The following is a 20368-nucleotide window of genomic DNA, read 5'->3' on the forward strand; positions in this document are numbered from 1 at the left end:
GGGCCAGAGGTGCATCATTCCTAGGGACCTCTGTATTCCCCAAGCTTTTAGGCATACAGCAGCATTGAGCATCCCACCGAAAAGATTCTTTCTTACAACTTATATTACATTATGATACTAGAAACACGAAATAAGAAAAATACATTTCATGGAAGATAATATTAAGTGCTATGTGCTATGCTTAGTCATGTCTGACTCTTTGCGACCCCATGGACTGTAGTCCGCCAGGCTCTGCTATCCGTGGGGATTCTCCAGGCAAGAATACTGGAGGGGGTCGGTAGGCCCTCCTCCAGGGGATCTTCTTGACCCAGGGACAAAACCCAGGTCTCCGGCCTTGCAGGCAGATTCTTTACTGTCTGAGCCACCAGGGAAGCAGACATATAAATTAAAAGAGGGAAAGAAGTATGGAGAGAAAGCCAGTTGCTACTACAGGGCAGTGAACAGAGGCCTGATTGTAAAGGTGATATTAGGTCAAAGAACTGAATTAGGTGAGGATGCAACTCTTGTGGATTCTGGAGAAACAAGTACAGGGCTTCTCAAGTGGCACAGTGGTAAAGAACCTGCCTGCCGATGAAGGAGACAGAAGATACTGGGGTCTGATTCCTGGGTCGAGAGTGAAATGAAGTCGCTCACTCATGTCCGACTCTTTGCGACCCCATGGACTGTAGCCCACAAGGCTCTTCAGTCCATGGAATTTTCCAGGCAAGAGCACTGGAGTGGGTTGCCATTTCCTTCTCCAGGGTCAAGAGTAGGAAATGGCAACCCACTCCAATATTCTTACTAGGAAAATTCCATGGACAGAGGAGCTTGGTGGTCTGTATTCCATGGGGTCAAAAAGAGTCAGACACAACTGATCACACACAGCACACACATGAGTAAAAGCAAACACCAAAGACCTAAAGGCAGGAGCAGCCTAAAGCCTCAAGCAGCATAGCTTGAGAACCAGAATGAGCAAGAGGGGAGGGTGGAAGGGTGATAGTTAGATAAGTTACAGGGACCAGGTGGTGAGGGGTCTTGTAGGACTCACTAAGAATTGAATTTACTGAGTGTGGTAAAAGCCACTGAACATTTTGAAGAGAGCAGTGATGTGATCTGCTTGATGTTTAAAATGGACCACTCTGAGATGACATTGAGAACAGTAGATTGTGGAGAGAATATAAGGGAAAGCAAAGAAGCATATTAGCAGCCATTTTAATATCAGATTAAAGAAAGTGTTGCCTAGTTCAAAGTACTAGCAGTGGGTGCAGTAGGGAGTGGTTAAACTCTGTGTACATTTGGAAGGCAATGCCAAGTGGATTTGCTGAATAATTGTGTATAAAATGTGAAAGACAAAGAGAAGTACTCAAGCATTAAGATACAGCAACTGGAAAGTATGAATAGCCAATTGGCAGTTGGGGAAGAATTTAGCCATCCCCCTCTCCCTCCCCAGATGGAGTCTATTTTATTTTCTGTCTTGATTTCTTTATGATTTATAAATCATACTTTGGATCATCTGACCAACAGATGAGCCAATAAATGGTGAAATGTAGGGAGATTTTATTTGTCTTTTTTTGTTTGTTTGTTTTCTTTTTTCCTCCAACCTGTCAAATAAGCTAGAATTCTGGTTCTTTTATATTTTGGAGTGATTGCGTGTTAGAATTCTGGGTCAGTGTTTTCCAAATTGTGGTTTCTCAATCTCCAGCCTCAATCAAACCTAGGAATTTGCCAAAAATTCAAATTCAAAGGACTGTTCTCAGGCCTAGTGAATCAGAAAGTCTGGGGGTGAAGACCAACAATCTTTATATGATCAATAACAAGTCATTTTGTATTTGCTCAAGTTTGGGAAAATTTTCTTTCTCTACTACTCAAAGTGTGGTTTATAGAATTACAACAGCATTACTTGAGAACTTGCTGAAGAGGCAAAAGTATGAACCACTCCAGACATATTGAATTAGAATACACTTTTTGACAACATCCTTTGGTGATTTGTATGTAGATTAATATTGACAGGTACTGCCTAGGTTTTCGGTCTTCTTCAGATGTGATCAAGTATGCCTCAACAGCTACAGAAAAAGATAGTACTTCAGTAAGTAATGCAACCTCTGTCAGCAGAAGCAAGAGCTCTTCACTAAAAAGGCTGGCACCATGGTCCTTTCTGGTTTTTTTTTTTTTTTTTTTCCCCATAACTCAGAGATCAACTGTGGGAGAGGTTGCCTCATTCCATTAGAAGGCATAAGTTTCCATGTTTTATGGCTGAGTCACTCAGACAAGGAATTATATATCAGCCAAAGATAGACAGCAAGATAAACAATTTGTCCTTTTAGTTCTTATTGCTGAAATTTTTAGCAAATTCTATCATGTACTTGAGAAAAATTTACTTGATTCTACAGTTTATCTTGAAAATAAAAGAGCTAGTCTAGCCAATACAAGACTGAAAAAATAAAACAAAGATTGGAGGACTCTCATAAGCTAATTTCAAGACTGACTTTAAACGTATTTCATTAAGAACAACATGGCATCAGTGAAAGAACAGAGATCAATGAAACAGAACAGAGGTCCAGAAAAACATCCACAACAGCCGCACAAATATAGTCAACTAAACTTTGACAAAGGAGAAAAGATATTCAATGAAGAATGCCTTATCTTTTCAACAAGTGGTGGTTGCTTCCAATCACTGGAAGCTCACATACAAAAATAAATTTTATAACTTTCAAAAAAGTTATTCAAAATGAATCATGGGCTTAACTTTTAAATGAAATATTGCCAAACTTCTGGAGGAAAACATAAGAAAACTTCTAGGTGGCCATGAATCTAGTAATGAGTTTTAGAGACTGTTATGGGTAAATAATAATAATAATAGGCTTTCTTAGTAGCACAGAAATAAAGAATTTGCCTGCAATGTAGGAGATCTGGGTTCTGTCCATGGATTGAGAAGATCCATTGGGGAAGGAAATGGCTACCCACTCCAGTATTCTTGCCTGGGAAATCTCATGGACAGAGGAGCCTGGTGGGCTACAGTCCATCATATTGCAAAGAGTTGAACATGACTGAGCAACTAACACTTTCACTTTCATGGGTAAAAATTGGTTCCCCTAAAATTCATATGTTAAAGTCCTAATACCCAGAACCTCAGAATATGATCTTACTTGGAAATAGGGTTGTGGAAAATGTAACTGTTAGTAAATGTGAGGCCTTTCTGGAGTAAGGTAGGTCCCTGATATAATTTGTTGTTTAGATGCTAAGTCAAGTCTGAATCTTTGTGACCCCATCACCCCCAGGACTCTCTGGGAGACTGCCCATGAGATTTTTCCCAAGCAAGAATACTGGAATGGTTTGCCACTTCCTCCTCCAGGGGATCTTCCTGATGCAGGGGTCAAACCTGTGTCTCCTGCATTGCAGGTAGATTCTTCCTCTGACCCACTGGGTGATTCGGTATGACTGGTGTCTTTACGTGCTTAGTCATATCTGACTCTTTGCAACCACGTGGGCTAACTTAGCCTGCCAGACTCCTCTGTCCATGGGGATTCTCCAATCAAGAATATTGGAGTGGGTTGCCAAGCCCTTTTCCAGGGGATCTTCCCAACCCAGGGATCAAACCCAGGTCTCCCACATTGAAAGGCAGATTCTTTACCATTTGAGCCACCAAGGAAGCCCAGAAAGAAAATTTGGACACAGGAAGAATGCCAAGTGAAGATGAAAGATAAGCCACCAGAAGCTAGGAGAAAGGTCTGCAGCAAATTGCTCCCTACCAGTTTCTGAGGGAGTGTGGCCCTACTGACACATTGATCTTGATTTCTAGGCTCTAGAGCTGTGAGACAATGAATCTATTGTTAAAGCCTCACAGGCTGTAGTAAATTGTTAGGAAGGCCTAGCAACATAATACAGATGTAGCACCAAAAAGATCATCTGTGAAGGAAAAAGTGGATCACTTATATTTATTTAAATTAAAAACTTCTTTTCAGCAAAATCCCATTAAGAAAAACAAAATAGAACAATAGACTGTGAGCAAATATTTTAAAATCACACATTTCATAAAGGAATGTATGCAAATTATGTAAAGAACTCTTAAAAAACAACAATAAGAAAATAATTTTAAAATTAGCAAATGATCTAACAGATAGCTTACCAAAGAAGATACCTAGCTGGAAAATACATTTGTGAAAAATGTGTGATACCAGAAATCCCTTGCATTTCTATATACTAACAATGAGAAAACAGAAAGAGAAATTAAGGAAACAATACCATTCACCATTGCAACAAAAATAATAAAATACTTAGGAATATATCTATCTAAAGAAACAAAAGACCTACATATAGGAAACTAGAAAACACTGATGAAAGAAATCAAAGAAGACACAAATAGATGGAGAAATATACTGTGTTCATGACTTGGAAGAATTAATATTGTGAAAATGACTATACTACCCAAAGCAATCTATAGATTCAATGCAATCCCTATCAAGCTACCAATGGTATTTTTCACAGAACTAGAACAAATAATTTCACAATTTGTATGGAAATACAAAAAACCTTGAATAGCCAAAGCAATCTTGAGAAAGAAGACTGGAACTAAAGGAACCAACCTGCCTGACTTCAGGCTCTACTACAAAGCCACAGTCATCAAGACAGTATGGTATTGGCACAAAGACAGAAATATAGATCAATGGAACAAAATAGAAGGCCCAGAGATTAATCCACTCACCTATGGACACCCTATCTTTGACAAAGGAGGCAAGAATATACAATGGAGAAAAGACAACCTCTTTAACAAGTGGTGCTAGGAAAACTGCCCAAACACTTGTAAAAGAATGAAACTAGAACATTTTCTAACACCATACACAAAAATAAACTCAAAATGGATTAAAGATTTAAATGTAAGACCAGAAACTATAACATTCCTAGAGGAGAACATTGGCAAACACTCTCTGACATAAATCACAGCAAGATCCTCTATGACCCACCTCCCAAAATATTGGAAATAAAAGCAAAAATTTAAAAAATGGGACTTAATTAAACTTAAAAGCTTTAGCACAACAAAGGAAACTATAAGCAAGGTGAAAAGACAGCCTTCAGAATGGGAGAAAATAATAGCAGACAAAACAATAGACAAAGAATTAATCTCAAAAATATACAAGCAACTCCTGCGGCTCAATTCCAAAAAAATAAATGACCCAATCAAAAAATGGGCCAAAGATCTAAACAGACATTTCTCCAAAGAAGACATACAGATGGCTAACAAACACATGAAAAGGTGGTCAACATCACTCATTATTAGAGAAATGCAAATCAAAACCACGATGAGGTACCATTTCACGCCAGTCAGAATGGCTACTATCCAAAAGTCTACAAGCAATAAATGCTGGAGAGGGTGTGGAGAAAAGGGAACCCTCTTACACTGTTGGTGGGAATGCAAACTAGTACAGCCACTATGGAGAATAGTGTGGAGATTCCTTTAAAAAACTGGAAATAGAACTGCCATATAACCCAGCAATCCCACTGCTGGGCATACACACTGAGGAAACTAGATCTGAAAGAGACACGTGCACCTCAATGTTCATCACAGCACTGTTTATAATAGTCAGGACATGAAACCAACCTAGATGTCCATTGGCAGGTGAATGGATAAGAAAGCTGTGGTATATGTACACAATGGAATATTACTCAGCAATTAAAAAGAATACATTTGAATCAGTTCTAATGAGGTGGATGAAACTGGAGCCCCTTATACAGAGTGAAGTAAGCCAGGAAGAAAAACACCAATAGAGTACACTAACGCATATATATGGAATTTAGAAAGATGGTAACGATAACCCTATATGCAAGACAGAAAAAGAGTCACAGACGTATAGAACAGACTTTTGGACTCTGTGGGAGAAGGCGAGGGAGGGATGATCTGAGGGAATAGCATTGAAACATGTATATTATCAATTGTGAAATAGATCAGCAGTCCAGGTTTGATGCATGAGACCAGTGCTCAGGGCTGGTGCACTGGAATGACCTAGAAGGATGGGATGTGGAGGGAGGTGGGAGGGGGGTTCAGGATGGGGAACACATGTAAATCCATGGCTTATTCATATCAATGTATGTCAAAACCCACTACAATATTGTAAAGTAATTAGCCTCCAACTAATATAAATAAATGGAAAAAAGGGAGGAAAAAAAAAGAAAAAGAAAAACGTCTGATACAATTTGTAATAATTGCAAATTAAAACAACAGTGACACAACCCTGTATATCTATTTCAGTGATTGAAGTGAAAGTCCCTCGGTTGTCTCCAAATCTTTGCAACCCCATGGACCATAGATTCCGTGGAATTCTCCAGGCCAGAATACTGGAGTAGGTAGCCTTTCCCTTCTCCAGGGGATCTTCCCAACCCAGGGATCGAACCCAGGTCTCCCACATTGCAGGCATATTCTTTACCAGCTGAGTCACGAGGGAAGCACATTTCAGTGATTAAAATCCAAGAAACTGTGATTCCAACGACTGACAACAATGTGGTGCAAAAGCAACTCTCCATTATTGGTGTCAATATAAAATATACAGCCACTTTAGACGACAGCTTGTCAGTTTCTGAAAAAAGTAGGTATAGCCTTACCATACACTTCAACAATCACAGTTCTAGATATTTACTCAAGAGACATGATAGCTAATTTCACATAAAAATTTGCATACAAAACAAAACAACTTTATACACAATTGCTCAAAATTTTTACAATATTCAGTATGTCTAAGGAACACAGGAGCCAACCAACAGAGCATCCTGGGGCAAATGCTGGAAGAATTTGAGCAACAAACTAAAGCAGTGTTAGATTATAAACCAAAATCTAAAATAAATATGCATGAGTCCAGATATAAACAAATGATTGAATAAATAACTAAGTGGAGAAGAGATGTACCTGCCATGTAGAAGAATATCTAATAATTTATGTAGCTATTTTGCCCTCAAGGAGTTAGAGTATAACTTTTCTATGTTTAATTGTGGGCTGTGCATAGTGAACTTCTTCCAAAATTATAGCATGGAAAAGGGATAAAAAAAAAGTCACTTTAGAGTTGAGAACTCTGACAAACACAGCCTCAGCCAGGCGATTAAGGTTAACACTAACTGTGATAAATCATGCTTACATTATGTACTCTTGATACGATGAGATTATATTAGCACTTTGCGCCTGTGATCTTCCTTCCCAAAATACATAGCTATCACCTAACCATGAGAAAAAACATTAAGCAAATCCCTTTTGAGGGATATTCTACAAATACCTAACCAACACTCTTTCAAACTTTCAAGGTCATCAAAAACAAGGAAAATCTGAGAAAGTGTCACATCCAAGAAGATACTAAATAGACATCACTACTGAATGCAATGTGGTGTCATGAATATAATCCTAGAACAGAAAAAGAGCATTTGTTACAAACTAAGGACATTACTTTGCCAACAAAGGTCCATCTGGTCAAGGCTATGGTTTTTCCAGTGGTCATGTATGGTTGTGAAAGTTGCACTGTGAAGAAAGCTGAGCAGCGAAGAATTGATGCTTTTGAACTGCAGTGTTGGAGAAGACTCTTCAGAGTCCCTTGGACTGCAAGGAGATCCAACCAGTCCATCCTGAAGGAGATGAGTCCTGGGTGTTCATTGGAAGGACTGATGCTGAAGCTGAAACTCCAGTACTTTGGCCACCTCATGTGAAGAGTTGACTCATTGGAAAAGACCCTGAGGTTGGGAGGGATTGGGGGCAGGAGGAGAAGGGGACAACAGAGAATGAGATGACTGGATGGCATCACCGACTCAATGGGCATGAGTTTGAGTAAACTCTGGGAGTTGGTGATGGACAGAGAGGCCTGGCATGCTGTGATTCATGGGGTCACAAAAAGTTGGACACGACTGAGCGACTGAACTGAACTGAAGGAAATTAGACACCAGTGAGAGACTTCACTTTCACTTTTCACTTCCAAGGAAATCAGAATAAATGATGGACGTTAGTTAACAATAATGTATCAGTACTAGTTCATTTATTATAACAATTGCACCAAAATAACACAGGATGTTAATAATAGTGGAAGCAGAGAATGTAGAGTGTGCAGAAAATCTGTACTATTTCTCCGGTTTTCGTGTTAAAACTAATAATCCTTTAATATAAAATACTTAAGTTTTATAATTGCAAATGTATGAGTCAAGAATTTTTAGAAGCATAGTATGTTTTATTATCATAAGTATGGACATTTTTAGGTTAAAAAGTCAAAAAATGAAGTAACACTTTATCTTTTGAGTTTCTTCTCATATTGGTCATTTGAGATGTTCTTGGAATATTCAAAGAAATTAACCTGAAACTCAAAATCTCAAATAAAAATGCACAATAACAATAGTTAAGCAGAATGGTGTATACAATGATCAACTCTTTGAGAGATATCAAATTGAGCCTGTATTCATGTTTAACTTCAAGTGCATTAAATTCTTTAATTAATAAAATTCATTTTAAAGCAATTTTAGGTTCACTAAAATAACTTTTAGATATAATTTTTGCAAGTGAAAAGAGTCAATAGCAGTTGCTTAGTTGGTTGATTATATGATAAATATTTTGTTCCCTACTATGTAACACTTACCAATAAATGCCAATAATAATTGCAACAAAATCTTTTGCTTTTAAAGCTGTGTAAAAGGCAGAAATAATCATGTAATCATCTTGTAATTATATGGTACTTACTATGCAATTACATAGTAAATACATTGTAAATTCAAAATAATTACATGGTTATTTGCATTATGCATAGCATCTAATCCAATTTTGACACATAAAACAGTGGTAGCATCCAAAGGGTTACCCAAATTTCTCCCACCTACACCAGAAGACCAGATAATGGAAGTAATTAAAGGCAGTCCTTGAACAAATGCATGATAGTATATTATTGGAAACTACATATTCATATTTATGACATAAGTAGAATTATAAATTAGTGCAGAATGGGATTAGCAATTAGACTATAGATTATCAATTAAAATTTACACTCAGGATGATTTTGGTGTTATGACAGCAAATGATATTTTATCAAGAACAGTTAAATGAAGATTCTTTAGAAGAAAAAAATGCTATAATGGCATTATGTGTATTATAATGGTTGATAAAGGATTGTCATTTGGCAATTTTAATTATGAAGATATTAATTTTAACAGAAATATTTCAATGTATTTAGTAATATTTACAAAAGCTTGTGATATACTTGAGTCCCTAAAGTGTTTAAGTCTCAAATGAATAATTTTGCTTTTTGATAATAAAAACAAAATCATTAGCTTTAAAAGTAAGTTCCTTAAGAGACTGACTTCTTCTGAAATGACAGAAGAAGGAGCACAAAGGATGCTTTACTCATCAACCATTTATACAAAGAGAATTTTATTTCAAAAAACAATTAATATAAACCTTTGTAAATTATCCTAAGGGTATACAGCAAATGGAAAAAAAGTTTCATTCAACAAATGTACTAAATCTTAGTAATAACAATGAGAGTGTGTGGCATTTGATCCACAACACATTGCCTTCTCTTACCCAAAAACCTAATCTTACAGGGTCCCCTCTTCTTGTATATCACTGCAAGATAGCCAGTCTACTGTTTTTTTCTCATTTTCTCTAACTCTACATTGCTGATTTTGAGGAGATACTCCACGTCCAAGGGCAAAGGAGAAGCCCCAACAAGATGGTAGGAGGGGTGAAACCATGTTTAGAATTAAATCCCATACCTGCCAGAGACACTCAGAGGGTTCAAAGATACCTTCTATGCACCAGGACCCAGAGACCCCACAGAGACTGAGACAGAGCTGTGTTTGAGTGTCTCCTGAGGAGGTATGGATTTTGAAGCTGAAACTCCAGTACTTTGGCCACCTGATGTGAAGAGCTGACTCATTTGAAAAGACCCTGATGCTAGGAAAGATTGAAGGCAGAGGGAGAAGAGGATGATGGAGGATGAGATGGTTGGATGGCATCACCGACTCAGTGGACATGAGTTTGGGTAAACTCTGGGAGTTGGTCATGGACAAGGAGGCCTGGCGTGCTGTGTGGTCCATGGGATCACAAAGAGTCAGTCATGACTGAGCAACTGAATTGAACTGAACTGAACTGAGGAGGTATGGGTCAGCAGTGGACTGCTGCAAGGACAAGGGTTCTGGGTGCAGTAGACCTGAGTATGGCATAAGCCCTCTTGGAGGAGGTCACCATTAACCCCACCATGGAGCCACCAGAACTTACACAGGACTGGGGAAACAGACTCTTGGAGGGCACAGACAAAACCTAGTGTGCAGCAGGGCCCAGGAGAAAGGAGCAGTGACCCCACAAGAGACTGACCCAGACTTGCCTGTGAGGATTCAGGAGTCTTTGGTGGAGGAATGGGTCGACAGCGGCCTGCTGCAGGGTTGGGGTCACTGAGTATAACAATGAATGCATGGGACCTTTTGAAGGAGGTCACCGTTATCTTCATTACATCCACCATAGTTTGGCCTCAGGTCAAACAACAGGGAGGGAACACAGCACAGACCATCAACAGAAAATTGGATTAAAAATTTGCTATGCATGGTCTATCAGAACAAGAACCAGTTTCCCCCTCAGTCAATCTCTCCCATCAGAAAGCCTTCATAAACCTCTTCTCTTTTTCCATCAGAGAGTAGACAGACTGAAAACCACATCACAGAAAACTAACCAAACTGATCACATGGACCACAGCCTTGTCTAACTCAATGAAACTATGAGCCATGCCGGGTAGGGCCATCCAAGATGAACGGGTCATGGTGGAGAGTTCTGATTAAATGTGGTCCACTAGAGAAGGAAACGATAAACCACTTCAGTATTCTTGCTTTGAGAACTCCATGAACAGTATGAAAAGGCAAAAAGGTATGACATCGAAGGATGAACTCCCCAGGTCGGTAGGTGCACAAAATGCTACTGGAGATCAGTGGAGAAATAACTCCAGGAAGAATGAAGACATGGAGCCAAAGCAAAAACAACACCCGGTTGGGGATGCAATTTGTGATGGAAGTAAAGTCTGATGCTATAAAGAGCAATACTGCATGGGAACCTGGAATGTTAGGTCCATGAATCAAGGCAAACTAGAAGTGGTCAAACAGGAGGTGGAAAGAGTGAACATCAACATTTTAGGAATCAGTGAACTAAAATGGATGGGAATGGATGAATTTAACTCAGATGACCATTATATCTACTACTGTGGGCAAGAATCCCTTAGAAGAAATGGAGTGGCCATCATAGTCAACAAAAGGGTCCAAAATGCAGTACTTGGATGCAATCTCAAAAACGACAGAATGATCTCTGTTCATTTTCAAGGCAAACCATTCAATATCACAGTAATCCAAGTCTATGCCTCAACCAGTAATGCTGAAGAAGATGAAGTGGAATGGTTCTATGAAGACATATAAGATGTTCTAGAACTAACACCCAAAAAAGATGTCCTCTTCATTATAGGGGACTGGAATGCAAAAGTAGGAAGCCAAGACATACCTGGAGTAACAGGCAAATTAGGCCATGGAGGACAGAATGAAGCAGGGCAAAGGCTAATACAGTTTTGCCAAGAGAACGCACTGGGCATAGGAAACACCCTTTTCCAACAACACAAGAGAAGATTCTTCAGTTCAGTTCAGTAACTCAGTCGTGTCCGACTCTTTGCAACCCAATGAACCGCAGCACGCCAGGCCTTCCTATACATGGACAAAACAAGATGGTCTATACCAAAATCAGATTGATTATATTCTTTGCAGCCAAAGATGGAGAAGCTCTATGCAGTCAGCAAAAATAAGACCGGAAGCTGAATATGGCTCAGATCATGAACTCCTTATTGCCAAATTCAGATTAAATTGAAGAAAGTAAGGAAAACCACTAGATCATTTGGCTATGACCTAAATCAAATCCCTTATGATTATACTGTGAAAGTGAGGAATAGATTCAAGGGATTAGATCTGATAGAGTGCCTGAAGAACTATGGACAGAGGTTCATGACATTGTGCAAGAGAGAGTGATCAAGACCATCCCCAAGAAAAAGTAATGCAAAAAGGTTAAATGGTTAACAAAAGGTTAAAGGTTAAAAAGGTCTGAGGAGGCCTTACAAAGAGCTGTGAAAAGAAGAGAAGCAAAAGGCAAAGGAGAAATGGAAAGATATACCCATTTGAATGCAGAGTTCCAAAGAATAGCAAGGAGAGATAAGAAAGCCTTCCTCAGTGGTCAGTACAAAGAAATAGAGGAAAACAATAGAATGAGAAAGACTAGAGATCTCTTAAAGAATATTAGAGATACCAAGGGAAAATTTCGTGCAAAGATGGGCACAAAAAAGGACAGAAATGGCATGGACCTAACAGAAGCAGGAGATATACAGAAGAACTATGTAGAAAAGATCTTCATGACCCAGATAATCACGATGGTGTAATCACTCACCTAGAGCCGGACATCTTAGAAAGGGAAGTCAACAGGGCCTATGAACAAAGCTAGTGGAGGTGATGAAATTCCAGTTGAGCTATTTCAAATCCTAAAAGTTGATGCTGTGAAAGTGTTGCACTCAATGCCAGCATATTTGGAAAACTCAACAGTGGCCACAATACTGAAAAAGGTCAGTTTTCATTCCAATCCCAAAGAAAGGCGATGCCAAAGAATGCTCAAACCACCACACAACTGCACTCATCTCACACGTTAGTAAAGTAAGCCTCAAAATTCTTCAAGCCTGGCTTCAACAGTACGTGAACTTAGAACTTCCAGATGTTCAAGCTGGATTTAGAAAGGGCAGAGGAACCAGAGATCAAATTGCCAACATCCTTTGGATTACCAAAAAAGCAAGAGAGTTCCAGGAAAACATCTACTTCTGCTTTATTGACTATGCCAAAGCCTTGACTGTGTGCATCACAGCAAATTGTGGAAAATTCTAAAAGATGTGGGAATACCAGATCATGTTACCTGCCTCCTGAGAAATCTGTATGTAGGTCAAGAAGCAATAGTTAGAAATGGATATGGAACAACAGACTGGTTCCAAATCAGGAAAGGAATACATCAAGTCTGTATTGTCACTCTGATTATTTAACTTATATGCAGAGTACATCATGTAAAATGCTGGACTGGATGAAGCACAAGCTGGAATCAAGATGGTCAGGATAAATATCAATAACCTCAGATATGCAGATGACACCATCCTTATGGCAAAAATTGAAGAACCAAAGAGCCTCTTGTTGAAAGTGAAAGAGGAGAGTGAAAAAGTTGGCTTAAAACTCAGCATTCAGAGAACTAAGATCATGGCATCTGGTCCCATCATTTCCTGGCAAATAGATGAGGAATCAATGGAAACAATGAGAGACTTTATTGTGGGGGGCTCCAAAATCACTGTAGATGGTGACTGCTGCCATAAAATTAAAAGACACTTGCTCCTTGAAAGAAAAACTGTGACAAATCTAGACATCATATTAAAAAAGCAGAGACATTTCTTTGCCAACAAACGTCCGTCTAGTCAAAGTTATGGTTTTTCCAATAGTTATGTATGGATGTGAGAGTTGGACTATAAAGAAAGCTTAGTGCCTAAAATTGATGCTTTTGAACTGTGGTGTTGGAGAGGACTCTTGAGAGTCCCTTGGACTGCAAGGAGATCCAACCAGTCCATCCTAAAGGAAATCATCCCTGAATATTCATTAGAAGGACTGATGCTGAAGCTGAAACTCTAATACTTTGGCCACCTAATGTGAAGAGCTGACTCATTGCAAAAGACCCTGATGCTTGGCAGAATTGAAAGCAGGAGGAGAAGGGGACAACAAAGGATGAAATGGTTTGTTGGCATCACCGATTCAATCAACGTGAGTTTGAACAAGCTCTGGGAGTTGGTGATGGACAGGGAAGCCTGGAGTGCTGCAATCCATGGGGTCACAAAGAGTCAGACATGACTGAGCAACTGAACTGAACTGAACTGAAACTACACAAAAGAAAAGAAAACATAGGACCATGTAAAGGTTTTTTACATAAATGATCATAGAAATGACATTTGTAATAGCCCAAAACAATGCATTTATCCATCTGCTGGTGAATGTATAAAAAAATTGTAGTTACACCTACAATGAAATAGTATTTGCCAGTAAAGAATGAGTGAAATGCTGATACATGCTGCAACATGGATGAACTTTTAAAGTAATATGCTGAATGAAAGAAACCAGATGCAAAAGACCACATTTTGTATGATTTTATTTACGTAAAAGGGCCCTCCTCATGACTCAGTAGTAAAGAATCCGCTTGTAATACAGGAGACACAGGTTTTGTCCCAAAGAAGATCCTTTGACAGAGTAAGTGGCAACCCATTCCAGCATTCTTTTTGGGAAAATCACATGGATAGAGGAGTCTGGCAGGCTAATGGTCACAGGGTCTCAAAGAGTCCAACAGCACTGAGCAGGCATGCATGCACATATTTATGTAAATGTCCAGGAAAAAAACAAATCTTTAGAGACAGTAAGTATATTAGCAATTTTCTGAGGCTAGAGTTGGGAATAGGAAGTGACAGCAGTGACTAAAAATGTTTTTGGGATAATAGAACACACTAAAGTTATAGCACAGAAATGTTTGAACAACTCTGTTAATAAAAAGAATAATAAAAATCACTGATTTGTACTCTTAAAGCAAATGAATATATGGTACATATGTGATAATTCAATAAACATTTTTAGTAGGTTCCTTGGTAAATAACTGTAGCTATCACATATAATTTCTCAAGTCAAAGATAATCATGCCAAATAAAGAGTTCCATAGACATATATGTCCCTGCTTTGTCTCCCATTTCATAGCATCTTCTCTCAATTATTTGGGGAATATTGTGTATCAGTCACCATAGGAAACTGAAATTAAGAATCGTAGTCCTATATTCCGAACTATTCTAAGCAATAGGAACAAATCTTTTTAAGCATTAAAGCGATACTCAAATTTTGTATTCTAGTTTATTTTTCTCATAGATGTTAGGTATATTTCCAAGTAGCTTGAGAATTGTTACCTTCAATTTAAGGTGCTTTTTAAAAAATTCTTAGAGAGAATTCTGCACCTAATTCTAGTAAGCAATGTGATCTAATAGTAACTTTTAGTTGAATTTTTGCTACTCTCTCAAAGATACTTCTTGCATAATGTATTATAATATGGATTACATCAAAAGGCATAATGTTAACATCCAATCTTGTTGTTTATTCAAGTCAATCTACTTATACATACAAATCTGATATTTACCTCTTAAAATATTTAACAGGCATAAGTGCCCATAAATCAGTTATGACAATCATTGTTAAAGCAATCAATAGTAAGGAATATGCATTAATTCAAATAATATTGATAGGCTCATGAACCTGCATCAGTCTTCTGTGAAGTAAGAAAAATGAAACATCTTCCAAAAAATCAATATTTTCCTTTTTATGTCATTCATTTGAAGATTATCAATAATACATTACTTTTTTACCTTATGTGTCAAGGTTCTAATGTTTAAATACAGGTATCTTTATATTTCAATGTAAAATTATAATCTACAAGGGACTGAAAGGCTAAAAATCTTTTAATAGAAATATTTTTGAGGTTTAATTATTGCTTAAAAACACATATGTGTATATATATTTACACAGACTTATACATATATATACATACACTTATACATGTACATATACTGTTGATGTATTTCTGTGTGCAGTAGTGTAATAAAACTGCTTTACTAAAATGTGCCTTCATTTCATTCTAAAGGTAGATTGCATGAAAGAAACAACAGAAACATCAACACCCATCTTTTTTAGCCCCTGTGAACTGAGATGTTACACAGGTATGTACTTAGGTAAAAATACAAAATGAGAAATTACAACACCCATTCATCAAAAAAAGAAACATTTTAATTGGTTATAGGTGGAAAATATCCACTTGACAGTCAGTTTCTCACTTTTCACGTAAGTGCTTTGCTGCTTGGATGCCTAATCTTGTTTAGTGTAGGAAAAGTAATTTGACATGAAAGTACCTAGATGGCTGCCGAAAATTAATTGCCAATTAAAAAAGAAAAATGTTTGTGCTACTCTATAAACAAGCCAACATATAAACCTTTCAGTCTTGTTGCTTTATTTATGTCTTTATAGATCTGGTTTCAAGCTATTTGCATACAATTTACAAATTCATATTATAATTCTCCAGTATATGTATGATTTTATAGTTGTATATATTTTATCTCCATGAGAAATATTTATTTCTGTATGCTTCTGTTGCTTATTATTTAACAAAAACATCACATTGCATTTGATAGTTTATGTATCTTCTTTAGAATAAGACATTTTTATTTGTAAAGGGGAAAGAAAATATTTTACCACCACAAAGAGGCACAGATGAGTACATTAGAGTAGGCATGCACAACACATGACTCACTCACCACGCACACTCATGCACACTCATGCACACACACACACAAAGCACAGAAACTCAATCTTAGAAAAATGCTCTTTACCCTTCAGCTCTATATTGGTCTCCAAAATGTTGAGGCTAACAATTTTTTAGAGATAAGAAGAAATGCTTTTTCATAGAAGGAAACTTATTTGGGAAGTTAATGGATTCTGATAACTTTCAATACTTGAGTCATTATAAATTATTGATCATTTGAAAATCTAAATCCTCAAAAAGGAATGACCTTCAAATTCTTAGCTCTCTTGTCTAAAAGGATAATCTGGAACTGAGAATAAAATGTGGAGCCACATAATAAGAGAACATCAAATGAAGAAAGCAAAATACCAATGGTTTAAAAATGTTAGATGGGAAACCAGTAAAATATTTATGTGTATATTTATATTTACATATGAAAGATGGATAAATATTAAAGAAATAGTGGTACTTGAGGCTAGATATGAGTCAGTTAGGTGATCTCAGCAGTATATAACATGAAATGTTACATAAATTTAAAAGACAAGGCTCAATCCAGTTTTCTACAACATTGAGTTATGTGATGCACAGGAGTTCAAATTCTGTGCAACCTACTTGCTGCACTGATTTCAGAAGTCCAACTATATCCTTGCTTGGTAAAGAATTGAAATTTCACTTTTTAAATAATAATCAAATACCATTTTATATTTGTATTATAGTTTTGTAGGACTGTGTATGTCATTAGCATTATCCTACTTACTGTCTGCCATATTCTCAAACTTCCTATCTTGAAATTTCAGCAGATTTTGCTGGCTATGTAGAATTACCAGTGAGGTGAAAGGGGTCATTTATTCCAGGTCAAATATTCACCAAAACTATCACATTGCATCAGAGGTGGAGGATGGATGATGAAAAGAAGATACTTGTTATATTTCTGGCATCTGTCCTGGCTTTTTCTTCCCCAATAAGGTTATGGAGATTGTGATGACTATGGTAGCTCTAATAATTCTGACTATGGAAATGATGGCTTTGATGCTTAAATGAGAAATGGAAGAGGTATGGGAATTCATGGCTATGGTAGAGCTGCTTGTGTAAGTTCAGATTTTCATGGTGGTCATATTGTACACATGAGAGGATACATTTTCATTCAACTGAAAATGATATTGTTAATTTCTTCTCAGCACTAAGTCCAATACTAGTTCATACTGATATTGGAGTGGATGGCAGAACAACAGGAAATGCAGATGTAAACTTAATGACACATGAAGTTGCAGTAGCTAGCCATGTCTAAAGATAAGAATAACACACAGCATTAATATACTTAACTTTTCTTGAATTATAGCCCTGGAAGTGCCTTTGGAGTGTGAGGTTCTGAAATGGGGAGCTATGGAAGAGATGGGATGGATACAATGGGAGGTTGATGATCTGTTAGCAGAATGGGAATGTGGAATGATTTATAGTGAGATACGGTATTCCTGATGGCTTAGGTGGGAGTGAAGGAAGTGGAGGCTACTATAGGCAAGATAGTGGAAATGAGGTGGGTGATCTGTGATGTACCAAAGTAAAATCACCAGCATACAGAGTTCTGACCACAGTAACTGGTCTAATAAGCACAGTATCTGGTCTAAGTAATCTGAAAGAATCCAGATTTAATTTCTTTTGTGTTTTAGGAAGTTTATAATGACTGAAGGAATATGTTCTCAAAATATTGCTTGATAAGGCAGCAGATTGTGATGAAATGATGTTTTCTGTTTGTTTTGTTTGTTGCATTTGTTGGTGTTGTTCTTGTTCAGTCACTAAGTCAGGTCCAGCTCTTTGCCACCTCATGAACTGCAGCACATCAGGTTTCTCTGTCTTTCACCATCTCCTGGAGCTTGCTCAAATTCATGTCCATTGAGTCAGTGATGCCATCCAACCATCTCATCCTCTATTGCTTCCTTCTCTTGCCTTCAATCTTTCCCAGGATCAGGGCCTTTTTCAATCAGTCAGCTCTTCACATCAGGTGGCCAAAGTATTAGAGCTTCAGCTTCAGCATCACTCCTTCCAATGAATATTCAGGGTTTTTTTCCTCTAGAATTGACTGGTTTGATCTCCTTGCAGTCCAAGGGACTCTCAAGAGTCTTCTCCAGCACCACAATTTGAAAGCATCCATTCTCTGGCACTCAGCTTTCTTTATAGCCCAACTCTCACATCCATACATGACTACTGGAAAAACCATAGCTTTAAGCTTATGGACCTTGTTTGTAAAGTGATGTCTCTTCATTTTAATACACTGTCTAGGTTTTTCATAGCTTTTCTTCCAAGGAGCAAGTGTCTTTTAGTTTCATGGCTGCAGTCACCATCCACAGTGATTTGGGAGACCTAGAAGATAAAATCTGTCACTATTTCCACTTTTTTTCCCATCTATTTGCCATGAAGTCACGTGAATACCATGATGTTAGCTTTTTTAATATTGAGTGAGTTTTAAGCCAGTTTTTTCACTCTCCTCTTTCACCCTCATCTAGAGGCTCTTTAGTTCCTCTTAACTTTCTGCCATTAGAGTGGTATCATCTGCAAATTTGAGGTTGTTGATATTTCTCCTGGCAATCTTAACTTCAACTTGTGAGTCATCCAACCCAGCATCTTGCTTGAGGTACTCTGTATATAATTTAAATAAGCTGGGTGACAATATACAGCCTTGGCATACTCCTTTCCAGATTTAGAACCAGTATGTTGTTCCATGTCTGGTTCTAACTCTTGCTTCTTGTCCTGCATACAGGTTTCTCAGGAGACAGGTAAGGTTGTCTGTTGACTTGAGAGTAAAATATTACATTAAAGAAATAAAACAAGCATGTGGTATGATCTGCATTATTTCTAAACTGAACTATTGCAAAAGTAGTCAAAAATATATCTCTTAATATTTAATATTTATTGATTTCCTAATCTTTTGTTCTATGCTGTGAAATTTGCCTTTACCTAGATGATCTCATTACTCTCCTGCAAGGTAGGATATCTTGTAATATCTCTAGTAATGTGCAAAAGCATGCAATAAGTCCTCTCTAAATAAAACATTACTTTGCTTTTGTATTCATGGGTCCAGAACAGTTTCTTATTCTATATCTCTAGTTTTAGTTACTGCATTTTTAAAAACACATTTGAAAATGATGCTGCAGATGAAATAATCACTTATCATTCCTTAAATAAGCCTCAGTAGAACTCCAGTAATCAATTTCATTTAAAAATTGGAGGTAGGTAAGTAAAAACTAATATCTTCATCATAGTACCATATATTAATAATTAATTGTCACTCTATGATATGAAATGCATTATATATTATCAGATAATGCAAAATTACATATATTACCTGTGCTGTGCTGTTCTTAGTTGCTCAGTTGTCTCTGACTCTTTGGGACCCCAGGGACAGTAGCCTGCCAGGCTCCTCTGTCCGTGGGGATTCTCCCAGCAAGAATACTGGAGTGGGTTGCCATTTCCTCCTCTAGGGGATCTTCCCAACCCAGGGATCAAACCCAGGTCTCCTGCGTTACCATCTGAGCCACATGGGAAATCCACTATATGGTATAAAATGCATTATATATTATCAGATAATACAAAATTACATGCATTTTCAAACTAAAGAAACTTCAAATTGTTTTCCACCTTCAGTTAGCATTTTCTAGATAGATGAAGAAGAGTTGGACATGGTTGATTGTTCACAAGACCTCTGCTTTCAGGAAGATGGAGTTGTGTGTTCCAGTTGCAGGCTATATGGCATCCCAGTTCTATGACTTCATATCTGTGCAATGGCACATGTATTTACAGAAACATATCTGTAGCACTCACTGAGAATAATTTTTCATCCATGGTGTTCTTTAAATATTAGCTGAATGAATGAATACATGGATGGAAAATGATTATTTGATTAATATTGGTGTTCCTTACTAGACAAAGATTCTTGAATGGAAGAGTAGAGCTTCTTGTAATGCTAACAGTTTTTCTGCATATCTAGGATTCAGTTGGAACTTGGCATATCAGGCATCATGT

At 37.5% G+C, this 20368-nt stretch overlaps 1 pseudogene; it reads left to right on the forward strand.

Moving 5' to 3' along the window:
* Positions 1 to 11491: 11491 nt before the first annotated feature.
* The window catches only part of LOC133049345 (heterogeneous nuclear ribonucleoprotein H3-like), a 165361-nt pseudogene continuing 156484 nt past the window's right edge, over positions 11492 to 20368 (forward strand).

This window comes from Dama dama, chromosome 30, assembly GCF_033118175.1.
Source record: "Dama dama isolate Ldn47 chromosome 30, ASM3311817v1, whole genome shotgun sequence".
NCBI classification, from domain to species: domain Eukaryota; kingdom Metazoa; phylum Chordata; class Mammalia; order Artiodactyla; family Cervidae; genus Dama; species Dama dama.